This window comes from Neodiprion virginianus, chromosome 3, assembly GCF_021901495.1.
Source record: "Neodiprion virginianus isolate iyNeoVirg1 chromosome 3, iyNeoVirg1.1, whole genome shotgun sequence".
Taxonomy (NCBI): Eukaryota; Metazoa; Arthropoda; class Insecta; order Hymenoptera; family Diprionidae; genus Neodiprion; species Neodiprion virginianus.
The window spans coordinates 17,738,072-17,755,491 of record NC_060879.1 but is presented as its reverse complement, the minus strand read 5'-3'; positions in this window follow the sequence as shown (position 1 = coordinate 17,755,491).

Sequence of the window (17,420 nt, the reverse complement as noted above, 5' to 3'; positions counted from 1 at the left end):
CATCGCGTATGCGCTAATTTTGATCGAGATGAAATGGATGCTCCGTATATGAGACAGTATTTAACGCAGTGCAGTGCTGGGCAAAATTGTAATAAAAAATTAACAATTACAAATCACTAAGGATAATTTTTAATGACATCGAATTCCATTAAAATTATTTTCAGCAATAATAATTGAATCGGAGTTCAGTGAAATTACTTTTGATAATTGTAATTGACTCAGAGTCCATCGAAATTATTTCCAGTAATTGTAATTGAATTGGATTTCATTAAAATTACATTGAGTAATTTGAATTTAATCAAAGTTTATCAAAATTACTTTCAGTGATTAGAATTTAATCAGAAATCATTTCAATTATCCTCAGTGATTGTAATTAAATCAGACATTATTAAAATTCTTTTGAGTAATTGTAAACCACACGATGTGGTCCAGTTGAATTTTTTTCTCTAACGTTATTCCTGTGAAATAATAACAAATAGACAAATAAATTTACTCCGTTTTTGGAGTACTCAAATGGTGTGATCGGAACGAGTCTTTTACAGTCAATCTGTGAATGGGCTATGGTTACCAAAGTTTTTTGGGTAGCTGATCAAGGATTTCACATTACTTTAAAAAATTAATTTGTTTAAATAATTTGCTTGACCAGTCAATGTGAATATGTAAGCTCCATGAAGTTCCCGATGTTTTCGGAATTTGAAATTATGTTGAGAATTCGACATTACGTTTCCAAAGGTAATTTGTTTAAATAAATTATGAAAAACAATTGAAATTTGAAAAAAAAACATAATCATTTCCATTAATTGTAATGGATAACAGAAAAATTATAATTGTTCCAAGTAATTGTAATTAGTAGCAAAGAAATTACAATTTTTTCAAGTAATTTTAATTGACAACAAAAAAATTACAATTATTTCGAGTAATTGTAGTTGATAATCATAAAATTACAATTGTTTATACTAACTGTAATTGGTAAATCAAAATTTATAATTATTTCCCGCAATTGTAATTACTTACTTAATATTACAGTTATTCACAGTAATTGTAATTTACGGGTAATGAAATGACGAAAGTAATTTCTGCTGCCCAATTCTGGAGAGACCTGAGTTCGGTAGGTAGAGAGTTCCAGTGTCGAGCGCCTCCGACTGCCAGGGAGTGACGAAAAGCCTCAGAATGCGGAAGGGGCAGCACAAGTTCACCTGGATTTCGCAACGTGGAGGTGGAAGCTGCAGGTGCACGAAGCGAGAATAATGCGGACAAGTATGCGGGTTGCCCCGTGCGCAAGATATTGAACACTGCAATCAGGAGGAGGTACAATCGTCGGGTTAGCCTTACTTTTTCTTCAAATTTGGAGCCGAAAATTTTTGGTCTCAGATTCAATCTAAATTACCCTCACCTGACTAACTGGACCTTCAGGAACTCAGAAAACGCAGCGAAAACAGCGTAGTGGTTTGAAGACCTGAAGAGGTGATACAGAAAGAAAGAACGAAGCTTCTTAAAACTTCTAGTACATTTTAACACACATTTAAGAAGTACGGGCAAAATTTTTCATCATCCAACTATTGCAGAACGGCAGCCTTATCAGTTGACCCGTTAACTGAAGAATATATCTTTAGTAAACATCTGACTATCGAAGGGCCTGACCGCTTGAGTCTGGAATCGACAGCAAAGTGAAGTTCGTATTTCTTGTATGTAATGTGAGATCTGCAATCATTATACATCATATATAATCATACGTTATACATCATACATCATCATACATAGTATGAAAGTTCGAATCCATAGTTTGGATGTCGGATGTTCAGAAAGTGACGTCACCAATTCAAAATCAGCTAGCCGAATTCCTCAGTCTGGAAACAACCGCGCAGTAGAGCGGACGGATGAGAGTCGCGCTCCGCAAATTTCAAGTACCGGGTTCTCAACCTCCCGGATCTCGCGCTTCGGGTCCGCTACGTATTTCGAGTAACGGGTTCTCAACCTCCCGGATCCCGCGCTTCGGGTCCGCTACGCGGTGAAACTCGACTTCCAGGATAAGCGCTCCGTGGCTCCTCGTTCATGTTTACAATAAATTATTTCAATTCGTTTTTCGCGCAAGCCCAAATTCAGTAGCTGTCAGTACGCTAATAAAATTTCTATAACTTTACGATCTTCTCATAATCTTTCTGGTAGATTATATCGATAAGAAAACTATATCAAACCTTACACATTATTTTTGATTTGTTCTCATGCTGAAAATATTTATTAGTATTCGGGGTATAACTCGAGGTGGTTGGCGGTGGTCGTTGGGGGTGGTTAAGGGTGGTTGCGGGTAATCAAGGTGATTCAGGAGGAGGGGGACGAGGATTTGTGCTCGCTGAGTTTAACAATTTTATAATATTCGATGGCAATTGTTATTACATTTCATCTGATCTTCTTCAAACTTGTCATCTTTACAATAAATTATTTCAATTCGTTTTTCGCGCAACCCCAAATTCAGTAGCTGTCAGTCCGCCAATAAAATTTCTATAACTTCACAATCTTCTCATAATCTTTTTGGTAAAATATGTCGATAAAAAAATTATATCAAACCTCACACATTATTTTTGATTTGTTCTCACGCTGAAAATATTTATTAGTATTCGAGGTATAACTCGAGGTGGTTGGCGGTTTTCGTTGGAGGTGGTTAGGGGTGGTTGCGGGTAATCTCGGTGATTCAGGAGGAGGGGGACGAGGATTTGTGCTCGGTGAGTGAAACACTTTTATAATATTTCATGGCAATTGTAATTATATTTTATCTAAAATATTTCAAACTTGTCATGTTTACATTAAATTTTTCACTTCATTTTTTGTGCAAGCACATATTCAGTAGCTGTGAATAATCTTATACAATTTATTATATTATTAATTAATTAATTAATATTCTTATAATATTTGATGGCAATTGTAATTATATTTCATCTGAAATATTACAAACTAGTCACGTTTACAATAAATTATTTCAATTCATTTTTCGTGCAAGCACAAATTCAGTAGCTATGAATAATCTTATACAATTTATTATATTATTAATAATTTAATTAATATTCTTATAATATTTAATGGCAATTGTAATTATGTAGTATCTAAAATTTTTCAAACTTGTCATGCTTACAATAAATTATTTCAATTCGTTTTTCGCGCAAGCACAAATTCAGTAGCTATGAATAAGCTTATACAATTTGTTATATTATTGATTAATCAATTAATCAATTAATCAATTATATTAAACCTTACACAATATTTTCGATGTGTTCTTATACTGAAAATATTTATTACTATTCAAGGTATAACCTGAGGTGGTTGAAGGTGGTCGGAGGTGGACGAGGAGGAGGACAAGGAGGACGAGGATTTGTGCTGGGTGAGTAAAACACTTTTATAATATTTGATGGCAATTGTAATTATATTTCATCTGAAATGTTACAAACTTGTCACATTTACAATAAATTATTTCAATTCATTTTTCGTGCAAGCACAAATTCAGTAGTTATGAATAATCTTATACAATTTATTACATTATTAATTGATTAATTGATATTCTCATAATATTTGATGGCAATTGTAATTATATTTCATCTGAAATATTACAAACTTGTCACGTTTACAATAAATTATTTCAATTCATTTTTCGTGCAAGCACAAATTCAGTAGCTATGAATAATCTTATACAATTTATTATGTTATTAATTATTTACTTAATATTCTTATAATATTTAATGGCAATTGTAATTATGTAGTATCTAAAATTTTTCAAACTTGTCATGCTTAAAATAAATTATTTCAATTCGTTTTTCGCGCAAGCACAAATTCAGTAGCTATGAATAAGCTTATACAATTTATTATATTATTGATTAATCAATTAATCAATTAATCAATTATATTAAACCTTACACAATATTTTCGATGTGTTCTTATACTGAAAATATTTATTACTATTCAAGGTATAACCTGAGGTGGTTGAAGGTGGTCGGAGGTGGACGAGGAGGAGGACGAGGAGGACGAGGATTTGTGCTGGGTGAGTAAAACACTTTTATAATATTTGATGGCAATTGTAATTATATTTCATCTGAAATATCACAAACTTGTCACGTTTACAATAAATTATTTCAATTCATTTTTCGTGCAAGCACATATTCAGTAGCTATGAATAATCTTATACAATTTATTATATTATTGATTAATTAATTATTATTCTTATAATATTTAATGGCAATGGTAATTATATTTCATCTGAAATATTACAAACTTGTCACGTTTACAATAAATTATTTCAATTCATTTTCCGTGCAAGCACATATTCAGTAGCTGTGAATAATCTTATACAATTTATTATATTATTAATTAATTAATTAATATTCTTATAATATTTGATGGCAATTGTAATTATATTTCATCTGAAATATTACAAACTAGTCACGTTTACAATAAATTATTTCAATTCATTTTTCGTGCAAGCACAAATTCAGTAGCTATGAATAATCTTATACAATTTATTATATTATTAATAATTTAATTAATATTCTTATAATATTTAATGGCAATTGTAATTATGTAGTATCTAAAATTTTTCAAACTTGTCATGCTTACAATAAATTATTTCAATTCGTTTTTCGCGCAAGCACAAATTCAGTAGCTATGAATAAGCTTATACAATTTATTATATTATTGATTAATCAATTAATCAATTAATCAATTATATTAAACCTTACACAATATTTTCGATGTGTTCTTATACTGAAAATATTTATTACTATTCAAGGTATAACCTGAGGTGGTTGAAGGTGGTCGGAGGTGGACGAGGAGGAGGACAAGGAGGACGAGGATTTGTGCTGGGTGAGTAAAACACTTTTATAATATTTGATGGCAATTGTAATTATATTTCATCTGAAATATTACAAACTTGTCACGTTTACAATAAATTATTTCAATTCATTTTTCGTGCAAGCACAAATTCAGTAGCTATGAATAATCTTATACAATTTATTATGTTATTAATTATTTACTTAATATTCTTATAATATTTAATGGCAATTGTAATTATGTAGTATCTAAAATTTTTCAAACTTGTCATGCTTACAATAAATTATTTCAATTCGTTTTTCGCGCAAGCACAAATTCAGTAGCTATGAATAAGCTTATACAATTTATTATATTATTGATTAATCAATTAATCAATTAATCAATTATATTAAACCTTACACAATATTTTCGATGTGTTCTTATACTGAAAATATTTATTACTATTCAAGGTATAACCTGAGGTGGTTGAAGGTGGTCGGAGGTGGACGAGGAGGAGGACGAGGAGGACGAGGATTTGTGCTGGGTGAGTAAAACACTTTTATAATATTTGATGGCAATTGTAATTATATTTCATCTGAAATATCACAAACTTGTCACGTTTACAATAAATTATTTCAATTCATTTTTCGTGCAAGCACATATTCAGTAGCTATGAATAATCTTATACAATTTATTATATTATTGATTAATTAATTATTATTCTTATAATATTTAATGGCAATGGTAATTATATTTCATCTGAAATATTACAAACTTGTCACATTTACAATAAATTATTTCAATTCATTTTTCGTGCAAGCACATATTCAGTAGCTATGAATAATCTTGTACAATTCATTATATTAAAAATTAGTTAATTAATTACATTAATCCTTACACAATATTTTTGATGTGTTCCTATACTAAAAATATTCATTACTCTTCCAGGTATTACCCGAGGTGGTCGGAGGTGGACGAGGAGGAAGACCAGGTGGACGAGGAGGAGGACGAGGTGGACGAGGAGGAGGCGGGGTGGGTCGTCGGAGAGGACCTCTCCTCTCCTCAGAGGAGGGTAGGGGTAGGGGCAGGGAAGGGGCAGGGAAGGGGGAAAGGTGGGCGCGGAGGGGGAAGGACCGGGAAGGGAAGGGAAGGGGCGGGGGAGGGTGGCGCGAGGGCGGGAGGGCGGGAGGGTGGGAGGGCGGGAGGGAGGGAGGGAGGGAGGGAGGGCGGGCGGGCGGTCGGGGCGGGGGTGTTCTGATCTATTAACTCTAACGGGCTCGCATCGACATCCGTCCCCCACTCGCCCCCTCCCTAGCTCCCTCCCGCCACCCTCCCCCGCCCCTTCCCTTCCCTTCCCGTCCCGTCCTCCGCCCCGCCCACCTCTCCCCTTTCCCTGCCCCTTCCCTGCCCCTACCCCTCCCCTCCTCTGAGGAGAGGAGAGGTCCTCTCCGACGACCCACCCCGCCTCCTCCTCGTCCACCTCGTCCTCCTCCTCGTCCACCTGGTCCTCCTCCTCGTCCACCTCCGACCACCTCGGGTAATACCTGGAATAGTAATGAATATTTTTAGTATAGGAACACATCAAAAATATTGTGTAAGGATTAATGTAATTAATTAATTAATTAATAATATAATGAATTGTATAAGATTATTCATAGCTACTGAATATGTGCTTGCACGAAAAATGAATTGAAATAATTTATTGTAAACGTGAAAAGTTTGTAATATTTCAGATGAAATATAATTACAATTGCCATCAAATATTATAGGAATATTAATTAATTAATTAACAATGTAATAAATTGTATAAGATTATTCATAGCTACTGAATTTGTGCTTGCACGAAAAATGAATTGAAATAATTTACTGTAAACGTGACAAGTTTGTAATATTTCAGATGAAATATAATTACAATTGCCATCAAATATTATAGGAATATTAATTAATTAATTAATAATGTAATAAATTGTGTAAGATTATTCGTAGCTACTGAATTTGTGCTTGCACGAAAAATGAATTGAAATAATTTATTGTAAACGTGACAAGTTTGTGATATTTCAGACGAAATATAATTACAAATGCCATCAAATATTATGAGAATATTAATTAATTAATTAATAATATAATAAATTGTATAAGATTATTCATAGCTACTAAATATGTGCTTGCACGAAAAATGAATTGAAATAATTTATTGTAAACGTGACAAGTTTGTAATATTTCAGATGAAATATAATTATAATTGCCATCAAATATTATAAAAGTGTTTTACTCACCCAGCACAAATCCTCGTCCTCCTCGTCCTCCTCCTCGTCCACCTCCGACCACCTTCAACCACCTCAGGTTATACCTTGAATAGTAATAAATATTTTCAGTATAAGAACACATCGAAAATATTGTGTAAGGATCAATATAATTGAGGAATTGATTAATAAATTAATTAATAATATGATGAATTGTATAAGATTATTCATAGCTACTGAATTTGTGCTTGCGCGAAAAACGAATTGAAATAATTTAATGTAAGCATGACAAATTTGAAAAATTTTGAATACAACATAATTACAATAGCCATTAAATATTATGAGAATATTCATTAATTAATTAATAATATAATAATTTGTATAAGCTTATTCATAGCTACTGAATATGTGCTTGCGCGAAAAATGAATTGAAATAATTTAATGTAACCATGACTAGTTTGAAATATTTTAGATAAAATATAATTATAATTGCCATCAAATATTATAAAAGTGTTTTACTCACCGAGCACAAATCCTCGTCCCCCTCCTCCTGAATCACCGAGATTACCCGCAACCACCCCTGACCACCCCCAACGACCACCGCCAACCACCTCGAGTTATACCTCGAATACTAATAAATATTTTGAGCATGAGAACAAATCAAAAATAATGTGTAAGGTTTGATATAATTCTTTTATCGATATAATCTACCAGAAAGATTATGAGAAGATTATAAAGTTATAGAAATTTTATTAGCGTACTGACAGCTACTGAATTTGGGCTTGCGCGAAAAACGAATTGAAATAATTTATTGTAAACATGAACGAGGAACCACGGAGCGCTTATCTTGGAAGTCGAGCTTCACCGCGTAGCGGACCCGAAGCGCGGGATCCGGGAGGTTGAGAACCCGTTACTCGAAATACGTAGCGGACCCGAAGCGCGAGATCCGGGAGGTTGAGAACCCGGTACTTGAAATTTGCGGAGCGCGACTCTCATACGTCCGCTCTACTGCGCGGTTGTTTCCCGACTGAGGAATTCGGCTAGCTGATTTTGAATTGGTGACGTCACTTTCTGAACATCCGACATCCAAACTTTGGTTTCGAACTTTGATACTATGTATGATGATGTATGATGTACGATGTATGATGTACGATGTATGATGTATGATGATATGATATGATGTATAATGATTTTAGGTTTCACATTTCATACAAGAAATACACACTTTATCTCTCCTGCCGATTCCAGACTCAAGCGGCCAGGCCCTTCGATAGTCAGATGTTTACTAAAGATATATTCTTCAGTGAACGGCTCGGCTAATAACGCTGCCGTTCTGCGACAGTTGGATGATGAAAAATTTCGCTCGTATCTTTCAAATGTGTGTTAAAATACACTCGAAGTGTTAAGAAGCGTCGTTCTTTCTCTCCCTATCACCTTTCTAGGTCTTTAAATCACTACGCAGCGTAAAATACTGTCTCATATAGGAAGCATCAGTTTCATCTCGTTCAAAATTAGCGCATCCGTGATGTATTACAGTTACTCTGAATTTTTTTCCATCCGAATACTTTTCGAAAAACGATTCTGCTCCTCCGCCCAACGCAGATACTTCACTTGCGACCAGCTAAAACAGCGTTTCGATTCTATGCCTATGAAAATTCAAGATCGAGAGAGCAAATGAAAAGTTGTTGGAATAATTATGAATACTGATGTTATGGAATACATCGAGCGCGCGTCCAATAGAATCCCATTTCGAAATGAATAATTCTGCTCTTTTCATATCATAGCTAATCTAGTAATATAGGTAAATAAGATGGTTGGAGGTGTTCGGAAATGGTAGGAGGTGGTCGGCGCTGGCAGAAGGTGATAGGGGGTGGTCGAAAGTGGCCATTGATGGTCGGAGGTGGCAGGGGTAGGTAGGAGGTGTTCGAAAATGGTAGGACATTTCAAAAGTTAAAGTCGACGATGATCCGGTGCATCAATTTTATCGTTACAGATTTTCTTTTCCCATGAGGCATAGAGTATTCAACAACGATAATGCAGTCCTTAAAATTCATCATTCATCTCTGTCTGGAAAGCTAATTCGCAAGGCGTGGTATTCTATTCTATTTGCATTATTAGAAAAATACCCGTACTCTACATACACTGTTTCTAATCTTTTGCTACATTTGGTTTAATCCCCATGCTTCCACAGCACGAATAGTCGGAAATGTTTTTGATTATCCATAATAAAATAAAAGAAGTAACAAAGCTTAAATTTATTGTTAAAGCTCTAATGAATACATCAAACTGCGGTCGAATCAATTCATTTATTATTTGCACATGACCTGTGTATATTTGATAAATTATTCCTAAATACATTGAAACATACGTATTCATAATGAAATATCATGCAATGGGCTGTGTAAACTATAAACTATAATTTCTATCGAATAGCTGCTTTTATGTCAACAGGGCTTTGAGACTCAGTTCCGTTCGTCCTCCTCCTCGTCCACCTCCGACCACCTCCAACAATCGCCAACCACCTCGAACAACCACCGATAACCACCTCGGGTTGTACCTGAAATAGTGATAAGTGTTTTCAGTATAAAAACACATCAAAAACATTCTGTCAGCATTACTATAATTGATTAATTAAATAATGATATAATAAATTTCATTCGCGCATTTATAGCTACTGAATTTGTGCTCGCGCGAAAAATGAATTGCAATAATTCAATGTAAACATGACAAGTTTACAAAATTTTAGATGAAATATAATGACAATTGCCATTAAATATTATAAAAATTTTATACTTACCGTGCACAAATCTAACGACCGCCAACCAGCTTAAATCACCTCCAACGATCTCCTCCTTGTTCTCCCCGTCTTCCTCAACCTCCTCATCCTCCTCGTCCTCTCCCTGAAGTCAAGTTTCACCATGTAGCGGACCTGGAGCGCAGGAACCACGGAGCGCATGTCCTGGATGTTAAGTTTCACCAGGTAGTTGACCTTGAGCGCAGAAACTACGGAGCGCTTGTCCTGGACGTCGAATTCCACCAGGTAGCGGACTTGGAGCGTAGAAACTACGGAGCTCTTGTCCTGGAAGTCGAGTTGCACCAGGTACCGGACCTGGAGCACGGGATCCAGGAGATAGAAAGCCCGGTACTCGAAGTCTGCGGAGCGCGATTCTCATACGTCCGCTCTACTGCGCGGTGGTTTCCGGACTGAGGAATTCGGCCAACTGATTTTCGTCTATATAGATCGATGACATCAAGAGAAAAAAAATTTCGGGTGACGTCGCTTTCTGAAATTCCCAACATCCGAACATCCAAAATTTGGTTCCGAACTTTAATTCTACGTATGATGTATGATGTGTGATGTATGATGTATGACATATGGTGTATGATGATATGGTATGATGTATAATGATTTTAGCTTTCACATTTCAGACATGAAACACGCACTTTGTCCTTCCTGCCGATTCCAGACTCAAGCGGCTAGGCCCTTTGATGGTCAGCCGTTAACTAAAGATATATTCTTCAGGTAACGGGTTAGCTAATAACGCTGCCGTTCTGCGACAGTTGGATGATAAAAATTTTTGCTCGTACCTTTCAAATGTGAGTTAGAATACACTCGAAGTTTTAAGAAGCTTCGTTCTATCTCTCCCCGTAAAAAAAAAAAAGAAGAAAAATCGCCGACAATCACCTTTTTAGGTCTTTAAATCAGGACACTGCGTTAAATACTGTCTCATATACGGAGCATCCGTTTCATCTCGATCAAAATTAGCGCGTCCGTGATGTATTACAGCTACTCTGATTTTTTTTCCATACGAACACCTTTCGAAAAACAATTCTGCTTTCCTACCCAACGTAGATACAACACTTGCGAATAAACTAAGCTAAAACAGCGTTTCGATTCTATGCCTACGAAAATTCAGTATCGAGAGAGCAAATGAAAAGTTGTCGGAATAATTATGAATATTAATGTTATGAAATACATCGAGCGCGTGTCGAACAGAATCCCATTTCGAAATGAATAATTCTTATATTTTCATATTATAGACGTATTATTGTAAATAATGTCATTTGTCTTCTGGAGAATTATAAAACTTATAGTATGCATCACGCATTAATCGTAAATGGATCATATATATTAATATCGTACATGGACCGCATGTACAATATATACTTTTTGGTCTCTGCATCATTATTACATCTGATCTGTTATTATTTATGATCTATGTATACATTCTTCTCTCGGGTACCTATACTTTAATTAAATCACTGTTTTCCTACCGATTTTGGAAGAAATTCATTCTCATTATTAATTTCTTGTATCGCCGACAAGTCGGTAACTACACACAGGCTAAGTACCGGCTTGGGCTTACCGTTCGAAGACTGTGTCACTCGGAAGGTGAATGCAGCCAGCATCATCTCGAAATCGGCAATTCTCTAATGTTCTGCAATCAGTTTCCAACTCTGCAGAACTGTTCCCAATTCTTCGGTCAACGACTGTGACGACGGTATGTTACCAACGTTTTGCACCGGAAACCGATAATACCCCCAAACCCGGCCAGACCCGGTAAACTGTTACGAAAAATAACCCAGGGTTATCAGTCTTCGTATATCCTCAGTCAGTGAGATAAGCAATCAAAAAAATATACTTTTCTAGCCATCAGGCGGTAAGTGAGCTGGTTGTTAGAATCGCGGTAGATCAGATTTATCTTTAGAATTAAGGCATGGTGAATCGTGCGCACATGCGGTTTAAGTGTTTCACCGTTCTTGCTGCTCGTTCGAGTTTCACAAAGGACGATAGTTCAGCGAACATCATCAAATTAAGCTGCAGATGAATTATTTTTGATAATTTTATTGTTCAATATTTCATACGAATGTCACGACAGCTCGTACGATAGACGTTGAATTTTGACGTACGATCGCTCCAATTCTAGGATTACAACGTATAAAGTATTTTAACATCAATTTCTCGATAGTACTTCTCGGGTACCATATTTTATCTCTACGCCAGGGGTTCTCACGATAAATTCCATACTTGCGTGGTCGACCTGGATCTGTTTCTAAGCGTGTGCACAGAGTAGCTTACGTCAAGTGTCGAATAGGTACCTGTCCGTGACGATAAACTGACTATATTTATGATGATCAAAGGGTTCTTCCAACAATGGGTTACCGACCCACGACTGACCCTGGGTATCGTTGTAAGAACCACGAGAAGGAATTTGGAGTAATAAAAATTTAAGGTAACTGACATGAACAGTAGGGTGTCCCTTATTTAGGGTGTTGACGAATTTCTGCCATCCCCTCGCCCTCACCAAATCAATTTGAAATAATTAAAAAACAATTGCCTAATTTTTTCAGATTTGTACCTCAACTTGAACACGTGCCACCGATAGGAAGGATTTTTCCATTCAAAATACACGTATTTCGGACACATTCTCGGCATATATTTTATTGTCGGAGTAACAATGTTTCAAAAAATCCATAACTCCGAGGTTTTAGTGATCATCGGTGCCACCGTCTGAAAAAAAAATTCACATCATCGTACCAGGCAATCTAGACGAATCACTCATTATTACTCTCACAGTAAAATATATACTGAGAATGTGTCCTAAGCGCGTATTTTAAATCGGAAATCCATCCTGTCGGTGGCGCGTGTTCGAGTTGAGGTAAGAATCTGAAAAACTCAGGCAATTGTTTGTGAATTGTTTCAAGTTGATTTGGAAGGGGGGAGGGGGGGGGGGGGGAAGCGGATCAACACCCCAACGTTGACTGAAGATGTATAAAGACTGCTGACCTAATGGGGTTTTCCGTAACGAGGTAAATTCATCGGTAAACGCTGCCCTTTACGTCGCGCAAATCGAATCCGGAAACGGTCGGTACGTAAAGATTATTCTATAAAGTTATAGAAATTTTATTAGCGCACTGATAGCTACTGAATTTGGGCTTGCGCGAACAACGAATTGAAATAATTTATTGTAAACATGAACGAGGAACCACGGAGCGCTTATCCTGGAAGTCGAGGTTCACCGCGTAGCGGACCCGAAGCGCGGGATCCGGGAGGTTGAGAACCCGGTACTCGAAATTTGCGGAGCGCGACTCTCATCCGTCCGCTCTACTGCGCGGTTGTTTCCAGACTGAGGAATTCGGTTAGCCGATTCTAGATCGATGACGTCAAGAGAAAAAAAAATTTCGTGAACATCCGACATCCAAACGTTGGCTTCGAACTTTAATACTGTTTATGATGTATCATGATGTATGATGTATACTGTATGATGTATGATGTATAATGATTTTAGTTTTAGTTTCTACATTTCACAATCAGACAAGCAATACGCACATTATCCTTCCTGCCGATTCCAGACTCAAGCGGCTAGGCCCTTCGATGGTCAGCCGTTGACTAGATATATTCTTCAGTTAAGGAGTCAGCTAATAACGCTGCTGTTCTGCAACAGTCGGATGATAAAAATTTTTGCTCGTACCTTTCAAATGTGTGGTAAAATAGACTCGAGGTTTTCAGAAGCTTTGTTCTTTCTCTCCCTATGAAAAAAAGAAAACAATCGCCGACACACACTTTTTAGGCTTCTAATCAGGACACTGCGTTAAATACCGTCTCATATACGAAGCATCCATTTCATCTCGATCAAAATCAGCGCATCCGTGATGTATTACAATTACTCCGAAGCTTTTGCCATACGAACACTTTTCGAAAAACAATTCTGCTTCTCTACCCAACGTAGATACTTCACTAGCGACTAGCTAAAACAGCGTTTCGATTCTATGCCTAGGAAAATTTAAGATCGAGAGTGCAAATGAAAAGTTGTGAGAATAATTATGAATATTAATGTTACAGAATACATAAAGGAGCAGGGGGACAAAAAGGACGAAGGTGGTCGGAGGTGATCGGAGATGGTAGGAAGTGGCAGGACCTGATAAGTGGTGGTTTGAGGTGGTACGGGGTGTTGGGAGACGTCTGGAGGTGACAAGGGGTGGTAGGAGTTGTACGGAAATGATAGGAGGTGGTAGCAGGTGGTAGGGACTGGTAGGAGGTGGCAGGAGGTGTTTGGTGGTGGTTGGAGGGGGTAGGAAGTGTTTGTCGGCGATTGGAAGCAGTGCTGGGCAAAATTGTAATAAAAAATTAACAATTACAAATCACTAAGGATAATTTTTAATGACATCGAATTCCATTAAAATTATTTTCAGTAATAATAATTGAATCGGAGTTCAGTGAAATTACTTTTGATAATTGTAATTGACTCAGAGTCCATCGAAATTATTTCCAGTAATTGTAATTGAATTGGATTTCATTAAAATTACATTGAGTAATTTGAATTTAATCAAAGTTCATCAAAATTACTTTCAGTGATTAGAATTTAATCAGAAATCATTTCAATTATCCTCAGTGATTGTAATTAAATCAGACATTATTAAAATTCTTTTGAGTAATTGTAAACCACACGATGTGGTCCAGTTGAATTTTTTTCTCTAACGTTATTCCTGTGAAATAATAACAAATAGACAAATAAATTTACTCCGTTTTTGGAGTACTCAAATGGTGTGATCGGAACGAGTCTTTTCCAGTCAATATGTGAATGGGCTATGGTTACCAAAGTTTTTTGGGTAGCTGATCAAGGATTTCACATTACTTTAAAAAATTAATTTGTTTAAATAATTTGCTTGACCAGTCAATGTGAATATGTAAGCTCCATGAAGTTCCCGATGTTTTCGGAATTTGAAATTATGTTGAGAATTCGACATTACGTTTCCAAAGGTAATTTGTTTAAATAAATTATGAAAAACAATTGAAATTTGAAAAAAAACATAATCATTTCCATTAATTGTAATGGATAACAGAAAAATTACAATTGTTCCAAGTAATTGTAATTAGTAGCAAAAAAATTACAATTTTTTCAAGTAATTTCAATTGACAACAAAGAAATTACAATTATTTCGAGTAATTGTAGTTGATAATCATAAAATTACAATTGTTTATACTAACTGTAATTGGTAAATCAAAATTTATAATTATTTCCCGCAATTGTAATTACTTACTAAATATTACAGTTATTCACAGTAATTGTAATTTACGGGTAATGAAATGACGAAAGTAATTTCTTCTGCCCAATTCTGACGCAGTGTAGTGATTTGGAAACCTGAAAAGATGATAGAGAGAGAAAGAACTAAGCTTCTTAAAACTTCAAGTACATTTTAAGAGACATTTGAAAGGTACGAGCAAAATTTTTTATCATCCAACTGTCGCAGAACGGCAGCGTTGTTAGCTAAGCCGTTAACTGAAGAATATATCTTTGGTCAACGGCTGACTATCGAAGCGCCTAGGCGCCTGGCCGCCTGAGTCTGGAATCGACAGAAAAGATAGAGTGCGTATTTCTTGTATGAAATGTGAGAACTGAAATCATTATACATCATATGATACCATCATACGTCGTACATCATACATCATCATACATAGTATTAAAGTTCGAAACTAAAGTTTGGATGTTCAGATGTTCAGAAAATGACGTTACCCAAGTTTTTTTTTGTCTCTTGACGGCTTCAATCTAAAATCAGCTAGCCAAATTCCTCAGTCTGGAAACAACCGCGCAGTGAAGCAGACGAATGAGAATCGCGCTCCGCAGATTTCGCGTACAGTGTTCTCTACCTCCTGGACCCTGCGCTCCGGGTCCAATTCCTGGTGCAACTCGACTTTCAGGACAAGTGCTTCATGGTTCCTGCGCTCCAGGTACGCACCTGGTGAAACTTGATTTCGGGGACAAGCGCTCCGTAGTTTCTGTGATCAAGGTCCACTGCCTGGTGAAGCTTGACTTCTAGGACAAGCGTTCTGTGGTTCCTACGCTCCATGTCCGCTACCTGATAAGACTTGACTTCCAGGACAAGCGCTCCGTGGTTCCTGCGCTCCATTTCCGCTACCTGGTAAAACTCGACTTCGAGGACAAGGGCTCCGTAGTTTCTGCGCTCAAGGTCCACTACCTGGTGAAACTCGACTTCCAAGACAAGTGCTTTATGGTTCCTGTGCTCCATGTCTGCTACCTGGTGAAACTCGACTTCGAGGACAGTAGTGTATATACGACAGTTCTTACCGACAGTTGGTGTTACCGGGTGTTACCGCAGATTAGTGGTATGTAGCGCCCCCTCCATCGCATTATCGATCAATCGATATTCCATCGATCGACTCTGCGTGATGTTTCCAATGCTCACCGCAAGATGACAACTTTTTATTCATTTATCGTATGGTTGGGGGTGAACGTTTCAAAGAATAACGGTCGGATGCTTCGAATATTTGTTTATTTTATTTATCAACAATTACATTCTGTTTTCAGCTTATACATGATAATAGAAATAGATCACCACATTTTAAATTAAGCAAATAATCCTACACATATTTTCATTATTCGCACAAAAATAATAATAATAATTAAACATCCTATCTCGAAATTGACTTATACCAATTTTTTTACAGTACCACTAATCGGATTATATTCAACAATGCGGTCATGCAGGATCATGGAGTAGGCAGAAGTGTGTGGTGGGAACGCAATGCTAGAGTAAAATTCCAATCGAATGTCCACAGGTCCAGTTTTCAATGTTTCGTTCTGCTTGGAGCAATCGATGACGATAAGGGGGGCTCGGTTTATAAATTCACGCTTCGATAGCAAAGGCTCAGCTTCTTTGTTGTAGTAGGTCATTTGAAACCGGACATACATATCATGGAGAATGGCGTATTGATTATTGTATATATCGAGATTCATATTTCCGTAGGGATAGCACTGTGAGTTAAGGAAGAGTTTTACATCTCTGATCCGACAATGATCAAATTCGCTGGCAGTTCTCAGCAGCTCGTTTCTCCTTGCAGTTTGAAATTCCAGAACGACATATCTCAGCTTGTCAAGCTGCGTCGATGTCTTGACCGCTCACACATGTCGCGTCGTCGATGGGAGCATCGGATACACGTACGTTTCCCAAGAACGAAAACTCATGGATATGGCCGGATCCTTGGCGATGTAGTTGAGTAACTGGATTTTCGGTTTATCTGCCAGTTTGATGTAAGGCAACAACCACTCGATTTTATTTAGGGTGATTTTGAAGTTTTCCGTGTGCGAGGTCTGAATCACGGCATTCAAATCAATGTTGGAACGTGTGAGAATTAAGTCGTGTTTGCCATTGACGATGACTCGACAATAATCTTCGGTGAAGCCTAGCACATAATTTAACGGTAAAACAACATCGAAATTTCCAGCGGCATCGGTTAGTTCGTTACCCCCACTCAACCACCCGGTATTCTCGGGACTATATTGCTGGCCTGGACTCAAGGATACGTAACCCTTCATAGCGCTGGTGATGCCAACATTTTTATTTCGATCAATCTCTACACCGTTC